The sequence below is a fragment of the Bacillus rossius genome, chromosome 1 (assembly GCF_032445375.1).
Source record: "Bacillus rossius redtenbacheri isolate Brsri chromosome 1, Brsri_v3, whole genome shotgun sequence".
NCBI lineage: Eukaryota > Metazoa > Arthropoda > Insecta > Phasmatodea > Bacillidae > Bacillus > Bacillus rossius.
In genome coordinates this window covers 224,925,389-224,937,887 of record NC_086330.1, presented here as the reverse complement: position 1 = coordinate 224,937,887, position 12,499 = coordinate 224,925,389, and the positions used below count along the sequence as shown (strand labels likewise).

The 12,499-nt window shown below is 37.2% G+C and overlaps 1 protein-coding gene across 9 annotated transcripts in view; it reads right to left on the bottom strand.

Moving 5' to 3' along the window:
• LOC134527327 (calcium-transporting ATPase sarcoplasmic/endoplasmic reticulum type) overlaps nt 1-12,499 on the bottom strand; it is a 337,718-nt gene that overhangs the window by 99,211 nt on the left and 226,008 nt on the right. The window lies entirely within an intron of this gene.

Here is a 12,499-nt window from a genome sequence, read left to right as displayed (position 1 = left end):
CGAGGAAAACAAATGGTGGCAGAAAAACAAGGAAAAGTGCCATTTTGACAGACACTCCGGAACAGACACTCCGGAAAAGAATGCGCTGGAGGAAGAATATGAGAAACGATGAAATCGGGTCTTCCTGAAAGGAAATAAGAAATTACCACAAATGTGCAGACGTGTTAAAGCTAAGCCAAAACTTCCTCCAAAACAACGAAATTCATTACAAAGTGACAGCAGCTCATCAGAGGATGACAGTGAATGTTTTTGTTTAGTGTGTTTAGAACCATTTTCTTCAAGCAAGACTGGTGAGGAGTGGGTTTGTTGTTTGGACTGCCAATTGTGGTCACACTTTTCTTGTGCGAAAAAATCGAAAAAGTATGTTTGGCACAACTGTCAATCAGATGGAATATTCGAGTAAGCATGAGGTACCTACTATGCATTCGTAAGACTTTTTCGTTCTGCCAAATATGTGAAAATAAGTATATGTTTAATATTTCCTGTACGGTTCGCAATAAATAGTAAATAATTCCGGGATTTCAATTTTTAAACACTGTTAGAACCAACCCCAGGGACTGTTACAACCAGCCCCAGAGCGGGGCTGGTTGTAACACATTTCTCTTAAGCGGTTTTCCCCTTGTGCAGCAAAAAATAGCAGAAGGATTGTTTCCAAAATACCTGAGATGGAAGAAGGGCTGTTTCATAATTTGCCCAGTAAATATTTTTCTTAAGGTATTATACATGAACACAAAAAAAATTAAATACAAAAACTGTTACAACCTGCCCCGGTCTCCCCTACTTACAATTTGTCTTTTTTACATTTTCTTGTATAACTTATTATTGCTTTTTAACAATACAGTTTAGAAGAATTATATTATTACTTGTTACCCGTTTAAGATCCTTAAGTGAAATAATAACTTTTAATACATATCTCAGTCAGTTAGTTTGGTTATTCTACACAAGGTAGTTATAAAAAATTTACTTTTTACTTAAGATAAAGTCATTGCCCACATAAGATTGCTCTTACCTATCCAAAGGTGTTTTGAGTTCTTTTAATCCTATTTGACAACTGCTAAACAGCATTGCGACATTTCAAGTAGTTTATTAATACAGTAGAACCCCGATTCGCGGATTAACCGCGATTTATGTCCATCAAGTCCAATTTTTTAGTTACATATAACCAATGATTCAAAATGTATGTAAATGTTAAAATACTTTGCAAAATGTATGTTGGTCAAAGTACTTTGACTCAGTTATATTTATATTCACAGAAAGTTAAAAAAAAATACTAGTACATACATACGTATGTACATAATATTTTTGTGTTCCATGTTACGTGAATAGATTATACACTGTTGCGCGATTCCACGTCCGCATGACCGGACTGTACACTCCCGCGCGCAGCACGGCGCCGTGCCACAGAGATTACCCGGCGCATGGAGACAGTCCATTCCATTAGTGTACGTTGTTGAAGCGTGAAAGTGGTGATCATTTTATGTATTGTAACAGTGATCTGCATTCCGACGGATTATACCGTTGTGTTGTGCGGAAGTGTTGAGCGCAACATTTCATAATGTCATCAAATGAACAGAAAAGAAAGCGAGTGGTACTGTCCATCGACAGCAAAACAAAAATTATAGAAAGATTTCAGAGTGGAGAAACGATTGCAAACTTGCGACTGAGTTTAATGTCGGTAACACAACAGTGCGCAACATCATAAAAAATCGCGAAAAAATCCTTCAGTTTGCTTCACAGGCCGACACTTCAAGTGGATTAAATAAACGCAAGACGATGAACGAATCCACATTTAGCAGCTTGGACACTTGTTTGTTTGAATGGTTTCAACAGAAAATGTCAGAGGGTGTAGCATTAAGTGGCGTAATTTTATCACAGCAGACGTAATTTTTTTAAAAAAACTAGTTTTGCCAGAAGAAACATTTTCCTGTTATATTACTTCTCCGTTATTTTATGAGTACCGACTGTACGGAAGTGTGTGTGTTGCAACTAGTGCTTGGCACGCAAGATAAATTCAGCCTATCACTTGCTGACGCGGCGCAGTGATACGACGGTGTTTGTTTATTTCAAAACTCAGCTAAGAGTGAACGGAGAATAGATATAACGACCCCTCACGGTTCCTGAGATTAGGGTCGTTATAGAGAGGTGGTCGTTGTAAGATTTCCGACCCATCTGCACTAATTCCACGTTCAGCAAGCTAAAAATAAAATCTAACATTTTAAATTCATATAAATAAAGGGGGATAAAAACACCGTGAATTATACGAGAGAGAGACACCGTTTCAAAACCATCAAATCAAGTCTCAATGCACTGGTATGAAAAATCTTATCTCGAAAAGAATTTTGAAGGCAGTCGTTCTGTAAAACAATAACCAGCCCGATGGTGTTACTGACAACAGAGCAATGAGCTAAGTGTGGCAGCGTCGCTTACGGGCGATGAAAAGAATGCGTGACCTTGGCAGCTATCAGCTGTCTTGGGCCCTCGGACTGGCGGGCGGCTAGTCACACACCTCGGTGCAACTACGACTCGCGTGCCCACGTCTCCGCACACGAAAGACTTAAAAACCACTGCTGCCCAGCACTAAGCAGTCCGCTTATATGTCAACAACGCACACGCACACAAAGCATGTGTATATATGTAATCTCCGAATGTCCACAGATGGCTGTCTGTGGGCTAATGACCTTTGAGGCAAGCATGACTCGGTTAACCGCGATTTTCGATTATCCGACTCACTCGTCCCCTTCATTAACACGGATAATCGGGGTTCTACTGTAGTTCATGGTTTTGAACAGTTAGTTAGGTTAACTAATTTAAAATGCTGTAAATTGTTGTAAATGGTAGGTTAGTTAAAGTTAGCAACATTAAAATACTTAATGGTGTTTTTCCAGAAAGTAGTAGTCAAAAATAACATTTTCTGATTTTCAATTTATTTCTCAGATTAACATCTAATACAGGACATGAATTATTTCATTATGTTTCACAGAATCATTTACGAAATAAATTCAAGTTTGAAGTTAAGTATGTTTCATTGTTAAAAATTGTATGATCTGAGTCCTTTTGGCGCAATGTTTAAATTTAGTTCATTTTTCATAATATTATCAATGAATTTTTGTAGAATGAAAAAAATTCTTTAAAGGTAGCACTAATTTAAATGTACGTTTATTGACGTCAATTAGAACTCTTCACATGTGTTCATAAGTATCAAATTAGGATTTATGTCTGTTATAAAGATTATTATTGAAATAATGACAGTTAATACTGTACTGGTTAAAACATGTTTCAGTATGACAAATAATATAATTTTCTATTTGAGACAATATATAAAATAATATGTGTATTTATATTAGAAAATTTAGAGTGTAATTAATAAGTTTTAAATAAATTGCATTAAAAATGCTAACTTGCACACTAACTAACTTACGCAGAACCTATAATCATCAAATTTAGCATTTTTATACTGCTGCCAAGTATAATTACATCTGTCCTTAAAACATATGAATAAATAATTTTAATTTATTTAAAAAAATACGTGAAACACACAAGACTTGTATTTTCCCACAAAATATAGCTACAGACCCATGTGGTTAGGTTTTCTAGTTCACTGTAAAGCAGTTTGCCTGTTTCAGAAGTATTTGTGTGTTAGTAATGAGCTTTGATCATCATATTTTTCATAAGTTCATGTTTTTAATTATTTCTGATAGTTTGTGTGATTTAATTTGACACAGTTGCTTAAAGCTATTTCGCCTATTATCTGTTTGCTTGTAAATTTTCATGTTTTTCAAATTTTTTTTAAATATTTTTTTTTTTGGCATAGAGCTGGGCCGATCACCTATTTTGCCGATCATGCCGATCATCTGCTGCCGATCTTGCCAATCTTCTGAGCCGATTAGAGACTTTCAAGTACCTATGAATTGATTAATTTTGTAATAAACAAAATTTTAAATAACCTGAAAAAAAAAAAAAAAAAAAACTGGAAATGTGTGGCCTATCCAAGCAACATCACAGGATTTAAAATTGACAGTTTTTTAATGTAAGTGTGAATTACTTAAGGAGAGAATTTCAAATTTAAATTTTCAATACTAATTACAATTACAACCAATGCTGTTGCTGTAAGATCAGATACTTGTGATTTGTGGGTCAGATCTTCATGCACCTGTATTTCCATTGCTTTGCTATGAAACGTCAGTAAATGTCTAGATAAATTTGTTGTCGTGAATCCTCGTACACTGGTACCGCTACGTGAAATTATAGCGTTACAAAAATTACACGTTGCTTTTGACGGATCACTATAAACGGTGAAATATTCCCAGACAAAACTACTTTTCTTTGACATGATTACTTATAAATCACTACACACACACTTAACTGCGTTAAAATGAATTAAGGTCAAACCAATTCTTCACCTAATCACAACTCCGTCATTCTGTGATCCGTGTGTGCCGGTAGACATCAGCGATGATAATTTTATTGCCCTTCCTTTCCCCCAGTGCCGCCAACAAACATTCAATAATTCCCGATTGTAAGTTAATTTTTGAATACGAAATACCACTAAATGGGGAACAAAACTCTTCATCAACCAGGTTTTTATACAAAAGAAAATAAGCTCTATTTCCCGCTAAACAGGATAAGAATATTAATTTTGCTAAACAAAACTTTCAATAGGCCATATTTAGAGAGAAAAAACTAAACAGATGAATTCCCGAAGAGGTAGTTGTTTACTAATCACGAGACTACTAGTGCCATTAATCTGTACGAATTACATTGCGCGACGCGCGTCACTCTAATCTCTGGCGTAACATAACCAACCTAAACAACAGTCACCATTCGCCATTCCAGTAATATTGACCGTAAATGGTAAACAAATACACATTTTTCGGTTCGTAAATGATAAGAAATAACTTTGCAAATAGTATAATGGAAAATTATTTTACCGAACGTACCGTAAATATACGTGGAAATTGATACTTAGGTATGTAACTGTTCAATGTTTATAAAACTCACGTTATTTCTTAACTTTATTGCTATATTTTTTTCGTGTGTGGTTAGTTTTAAATTATTAAATCCTATTATTTTTCAATGAATAATTGAATTTTCTTCCCGAAAAGTACCGTAAACAAACATGGAAAGTTGTTAGGTATAGGTAATTATTCAATGTTATAAGTTTGCAGTAGGATATCAATGATCAGCTAAATAATCGGTTACGTTTTGCCAATCATTATGACTGGCAAAATTAACAAAATCGGCCGATTATTACGATCGAGGATTGGCATCGGCCCAGCTCTAGTTTGGCATACAAAATAGATTTCATTTGTGAAACATGTATTTCTGATTGTATTTACAAATACCTGGATACAAGATTGGTTCTAGAATGTTCTAGAACTGGGCTGATGCAAATGTTTTGCCAGTTACATAAGTGTTAGAGAGAGAGAGGTACCTATATTTGTGCATGGGATAAGGAATCACCAGATGGTCACTTGGACAAGAATTGCGAAAGACCACGAAGTGTTATCACTATGGTAAATAAATTGTTGTTATTGGCCGTAGTTGAAAGAGGCTCTGTTTTTGGCCTATGACTACAAATCCTTCCAGGATCCTTCAAGGATGTGGATTCATAGGTCGCCAACATTCAGTTGTTACTTGGGCACTTGTGGAAGCAAGACAGGTTGCGTGGCTGATCGCAAAAGTTATCATTTTAATGAAGGTGAGAAGAACTTCACATCCCGGCCATGTGTCTTAACCATTATTTCGGACATCTGTTGTAACATAGAAGATTCTATCACAAGCGGCAGCGTAGGCCGGAGTACAGCCTTTTTTTTGTGAATTGGAGGCCACACCGATAAAACAAACATCTTTGTAAATTATTTTATTTATGCCAGGGAATCTTCAGATTATTTAGTGTCAACATGAGAATAATGTTTTTAGAATTTCTGCTTTTTTCAATGCCCAGTAAAAATTTTTATAGCTGAAGGTACGAACTATACAAGCTAGCCGGAAACTGGGTTGTGATATTCAGAAAGGGTTAAAATGAAAGTTACTGGAATGCAGAGTAATAGAATAAAATCATGAAAATGATTCTGTTTCCCTGAAGATAGGCTCATTAGTTAAACAATATCTTCACCATATTTGTTTTCATTCTAGTGTAGGAATCCACATATCTGCAGTGACCAAATTGTTCTTAACTGTATTGCTGTCATGTCCACCTCAAAAGCCCTAGGCTGTTGGTGGGCACATGAAATGAAGAAGTAGTAGTAGAAGAAGAAAAGTGTAATTAAGCATTATCTAATTTTCTTAAAATCAACAATTATGATGTTTTATCCTATTTCAGCATCTTTACTAACAAATTGAAAGCTGAATCAGCTAATAAATACAGATATTTAAAGCAAAATTTACATAAAAAGGTTACGTTAAAAAAAAAATTAATGAATCTGCTTTACAAATTGGGAGGGATCCTAATCCTAAAAATGGTGACAGTGAAATTCATGAAAAATACTGAATTTTGGCAGTTTTTAGAGTTTAATCATCTTTGTGGAAACACAAAATTTGGCGCAAAATACAACTGTTTCCACGAGTTGATAGATGTCATTTCCGAAAAGTCATGCAGTTAGTAATAGCTTTGTTAACAAAGGAAACAAATTTCAATAAAAAGGATTTGATCATCCCAAAAGTACAGTAAAACCTCGGTATAACAAACTTGAAGGGACTTATGTGAGTTTGTTATAGCGAGGTTTCTTTATAACGAGGTGAATTAAAAACCAACGAACAAATGATTTATGATACGAAGGGTTTTTTCTGTAGCCATCATTATTTCAAAAAACACATAAGTAATAGTAGGTACTCAGTATATAGATACAGTATACACAAAGTACTTAAGCTTATCTACTTTTTAATACATGCTACAGAGTCCTCGAGCAGAGCAAATGAAGATTAAGCAAACCAATCCGATTTGATTACAGTACATAAGTACTATATTGTATATTATTGTTAACGGCATTGAATTTGGAATGCCAAATCTTTTAGCTATTTCTGCTTTTTTTACCTCCCTGATATACTACGTGTAGAATTTACAGTTTCGTTGTAAGAGAAATTGCTTTCTGTTTTTTTTTTAAATCCATTTTACGATGACTAACAATAAATTACTTAAAGTTAAGTCTCATTTATTACCGCACGAGATTTGTCCAAACATAACCTATTTACAAGCGAACAAATTTAACCCAGAAAAACTTAACCTCTAAACAAGATGCATAACTGGTTAAATAATTTATTTCCCCCTACAACATGGAACAAAAACAACTTTCTAAACCTACAGATTTTAATTAAGAAACACTTCCACAGAATCTGTATAGGTTATCTGCATTCATTACAACACGGATAAACGATCACACATATTCACAGAACAATGATGTAAATTGTTCACGTGATGAAATTTTCTAGGCAATTTCGGAAGATTGATTAATCGAAGTACGATATATTATGTTGGTAGTCAAAGTGTGTTTCAGTACGTCCGTAACTCTTACTTCTATGACCAATCAGCTGTAAGATGGTGGCAGTATTGTTTACTTGCCGAAGCATAATTTATTTACGTAGCACAATTGAAAATTTATGACAATACTACAAAAATATTTTGAAGATTTTTCCATTTTACCTTCACTGTAGCGGGTGTTTTTGGCGTTGCATCCAAAAAATGCTTCGTTATTTAGAGGTATACATAGCGATTTGGCGGGACTTAACAGTTGCTTCGTTATACTGAGGATTTCGTTATAAAGGAGTTCGTTGTGAGAGGTTTTACTGTAGTATATTTTCCTAGGACAGGCCAATTGATATTATTTATATATGCCTCAAATGCAATACACCAATCCCTCACTTAGCACGACTAATTCGTTCCTAAAAATGTTCGTGTTAATCGAAATCGCGTATTCTGAAGCATTAGTCCCCATAAATATAAGGCTAAATTATTTAATGTGTTCCAAGATGTGTAGGGAAGTAATCTTTACATAATATAAATGCGTAGAATAATACTTGAAAATGCATATGTCATATCATTTATCTTTTTAAGCCTACCACCGAATACGTTAGATAAAGAAAACATGGCACAGTGTAACGGGAGATAAGTGGTAACATATTTACCGTCAGTCAGCAGGTTGGCTTGCCCGCCCAGGCGTGACGTTCAACACGCGCGTGCGTCTGTCTGCCTGCTGTTGCAAGCAGCTGGATCCTTTGTTATTACGTTTAAAACTTAACAAAATTAAAACACTTTTATGAAACTAAGAACCGGTTTTATATAACTTTAAAACACACAGCCATATGTAAACATTTAATTTGTTACAAAACCTCCTCTTATAAAAGCGGCTATGTAAACAAATAAGTTAAAAGATAAACAGATTTAGATTTTCCCTAGAGCACAAACATAACATTAAAATACGGGTACACTCCCTATTTAACGCGGTTGTCGGGGGACATAACTTTTACCCGCGTTGTTGCATAACCGCGATGTTTCGATGTGACCAAGGTCAAAAGGCATAAAACACCGCCTGTGTTCTAATAGGTCGGCAAGCACGCACAGTATAGACGGCCCGCCGTTGTGCGGACTTTGCATCCGCAGTTTTCACTAAACGCGGGTGAAAAAATAAAAATAATAAATTTTAAAGATAAATATTAAATGTTGAATTGTTTTTATTTTTCCGTGTGCCGCGCACAGTTTGTCGCACGGCGTACGAGCGCGCCAAACACACGTGCGGCACACAAGCTGCTGCCAGTCTCGTGGTGTCAGCCACAGTACACCAATCCCTCGCATAGCACGTCTTCAATTAATGCGAATTCAGTTAGCACGATGTAAATTTTACTGCCCTAGTCTCGAATAGCACGTCTGTAAATTTCAGTTAGCACGAAATCGCCACAGGCTAAAAAAAATCTCGGAAACGACGCGACGTCAGGTATGGAATTCGAGGGGGGAAGAGTGGTTTGGAATGCGAGGGGTAAGAGATGCGCATGCAGATAAACAAATACCGGGCCGTACTGTTGATGCCCGGCCGCAGACCAGGCCGTACCGTTGATGCCCGGCTGCAGACCAGGCCGTACCGTACAGAAACCAAAGCAGATGAAATTGGACACGTTTTTTTAAAAAAAAGCAAGATGATAGTGTTAATTTCACCCCAGAAAATATTTAACTAACTTTTATGTTTTGTATATGTACATATTGTACATATTTTAATGTTATGTTTGTGCTCTAGGGAAAATCTAAATCTGTTTATCTGTTAACTGATTTGTTTACATAGCCGCTTTTATAAGAGGTGTGCATAACAAATTAAATGTTTACATATGGCTGTGTGTTTTAAATTTACCGTATTTACTCGTGTATAGCGCGCCCTCGTGTATAGCGCGCACAATGATTTTTGCAACTAATTCAAAAGAAAAAAAAATTGAAATTTTTTTTTCCCATAAATAAATTTTACTAACATTTTGTGGTACCTGATTATTTAAATTGATGTGTGGTGATGCGTCAGGAAAATACATAAACTCTGCTGTGTAAACAGAAGATAATGAAGCCATATATCGTCACAACTGGTACGTGGAAGGAAGGAAGGGAGGGAGGCGTGCCGCGCTACGTTGCTAAGCTGGCGCGGAGAACTAGATGACTCACCGGTCGCTGCTGGGACGAGGAATGGAGGAAGCGAAGAAGGTGGCTGGGGGGGTGGGAGGGAACTGGTGACAACATTCTCTCTTTCTCTCTCTCTTTTTACTAGCTTCTGAGCTGGCTTTCTGTAAAGGGGGGAGGTCTAAAAATAAACAAGAGACCATGATGCGCGAGCTTGCACGCGCGTGTGCGTGTGTGTGTGTGTGTGAAACAGAGGCCTTGTTGCTTGTGCGTATGTGTGGGGGCTGGCCAGAAACGTCACCCGTCACCCGGCAGTTAACGACTTCCACTCCTCCCCGCCTCCCCCCCCCAAATTTTTTTTTCCGTGTATAGCGCGCATCCTTATTTTTTCCCTTTACTTGAGGGGAAAAAAGGGCGCGCTATACACGAGTATATAAAACCGGTTCTTAATTTCATAAAAGTGTTTTAATTTTGTTAAGTTTTAAACGTAATAACAAAGGATCCAGCTGCTTGCTACAGCAGGCAGACAGATGCGCGCGCGTGTTGAAGGTCACGCCTGGGCGAGCAAGCCAACCTGCTGACTGACGGTAAATATGTTACCACTTATCTCCCGTTACACTGTGCCATGTTTTCTTTATCTAACGTATTCGGTGGTAGGCTTAAAAAGATAAATGATATGACATATGCATTTTCAAGTATTATTCTACGCATTTATATTATGTAAAGATTACTTCCCTACACATCTTGGAACACATTAAATAATTTAGTCTTATATTTATGGGGACTAATGCTTCAGAATACGCGATTTCGATTAACACGAACATTTTTAGGAACGAATTAGTCGTGCTAAGTGAGGGATTGGTGTATCTGCTTCGTCAGTGTCCGTAACAAGTAAGTGCAGTGTGTGCGGTTACACACGATTCTGTGGTCGAAGTCTTCTAAAAAGAAAGGCCGTAGTGATACTTCAAACCGAATATGAATCGCAAAGTACCGAGTTTGATTGACAAAATAAAAATTCTATATTTACTTACAGATAGCTTGTCTTTTGCAGAAGTAGGCCGCAGATACAGGAAAAAACGATTCTAGCATTCGTACAATAAAAAATAAAGAATCGTCAATCGTGTCAAGTGGTTAAACTTTATTATCCATGCTTACAGTAAATTATAAATGGTCACGTGTGGGAAACAAAAATTGCGCCAATTTAATTTTAGCGCAATCAGTGACGCCGTATTAAAAACCGTGTTAAACTATGTCTTTACTTATTTCACCAAACGCTGTGTCGAGTTGCTGAGTGTGTGTGGCTCGGATCGGCAAGTGTTATATTCCCCAGCCTCTGGTTAAAGGTCGGGAGACCGTTACACATAAACATTTCCGGAACTTGTTTACTACCTCACGGCAAAAGTGGTACAGTATGGTTCACGTAAGTATTGGACCACTGGGAATTCCTGGGCAAAGATTAAAAATATGCTAGCTGATTTACTTTACTATTTAATGTTAAAACATTATACCAAAGTAAAAAGATGAACGTGTATAATACAATGAATTACCCAATAATATTACGTCTGTAGGTTTAAGTTGTAACAAAACATTTATATACAGATGTCCAGTAAAGTACCAATTAAGATTCTGTAGTGGAATTTTAAACACCGGACTACCTGATTTTGCCTTGTACGCAGGAACGCTGCTCAGTCAAGTGACTCATGCTCTGCCTGTGTGCTGCGTGAACACATTCCCTCCCCCACTCCCCCTCTTCATGTTTCTGCCCGCTCTAATCTCTACCTCTCTCCATATTCTCGTCTCGCCTCTCCCCTCCCAGCGCTTGCCGACAACCAAGCCTATCCAACATCAATCCCCAGCCGAGTCATGCTGGATAATGACGCTGGACGGTGGGCTTTATCAGGTCCCCGTTCCGATGCTTCATTTGCGAGATAAAGCGACGTTAAGAACTAGTGTTTCAGAAAATATCACTGGGCTGGATTGGACCATAATTTGAAAACCCTACAAGATAGAGGAATAATGTACGGAGATACCTTGTTTAGAATTTTACTGCGGACATTTTCTACGCCTAGGCTTTTTTCTGCCCGATGCTTAGTTTGTTAGTTACAACGCAAAATTATCCTAATCGGCTGTCAACCATTTATTCCATTATTATTATTCATTTCTGACTGGGGGACATGGTTTGACCCGCGATATACCCGATTCCGCGATCAATCGGGGCGCGATATACCGGGAGTTTACTGTATGTACAATATGTACATATACAAAACATAAAAGTTAGTTAAATATTTTCTGGGGTGAAATTAACACTATCATCTTGCATTTTTTAAAAAACGTGTCCAATTTCATCTGCTTTGGTTTCTGTACGGTACGGCCTGGTCAGCAGCCGGGCATCAACGGTAGGGCCTGGTCTGCGGCCGGGCATCAACAGTACGGCCCGGTGTTTGTTTATCTGCGTGCGCATCTCTTTCCCCTCGCATTCCAAACCACTCTTCCCCCCTCGAATTCCATACCTGACGTCGCATCGTTTCCGAGATTTTTTTTAGCCTGTGGCGATTTCGTGCTAACTGAAATTTACAGACGTGCTATTCGAGACTAGGGCAGTAAAATTTACATCGTGCTAACTGAATTCGCATTAATTGAAGACGTGCTATGCGAGGGATTGGTGTACGTTGTTCTTTGTCCATGCTCTTTGTGCTTTGCACAGAACAAAAAATTATACATTTGTTTGTTGGCACAAAAAATGGATTGTTTTTTCAAGTAGAGAATAACTTCATTTCCTAGGAGTCATGCTTTTGTTAGTACCTACCATGTGTCAATGATTTAACAGTAAGTGATTTAAGTTTTTGGGGTTGAATTATATGAAAGCTATAGAGATGATCAGGTAAATATTTAATCTGTAGTTCTAAAGAG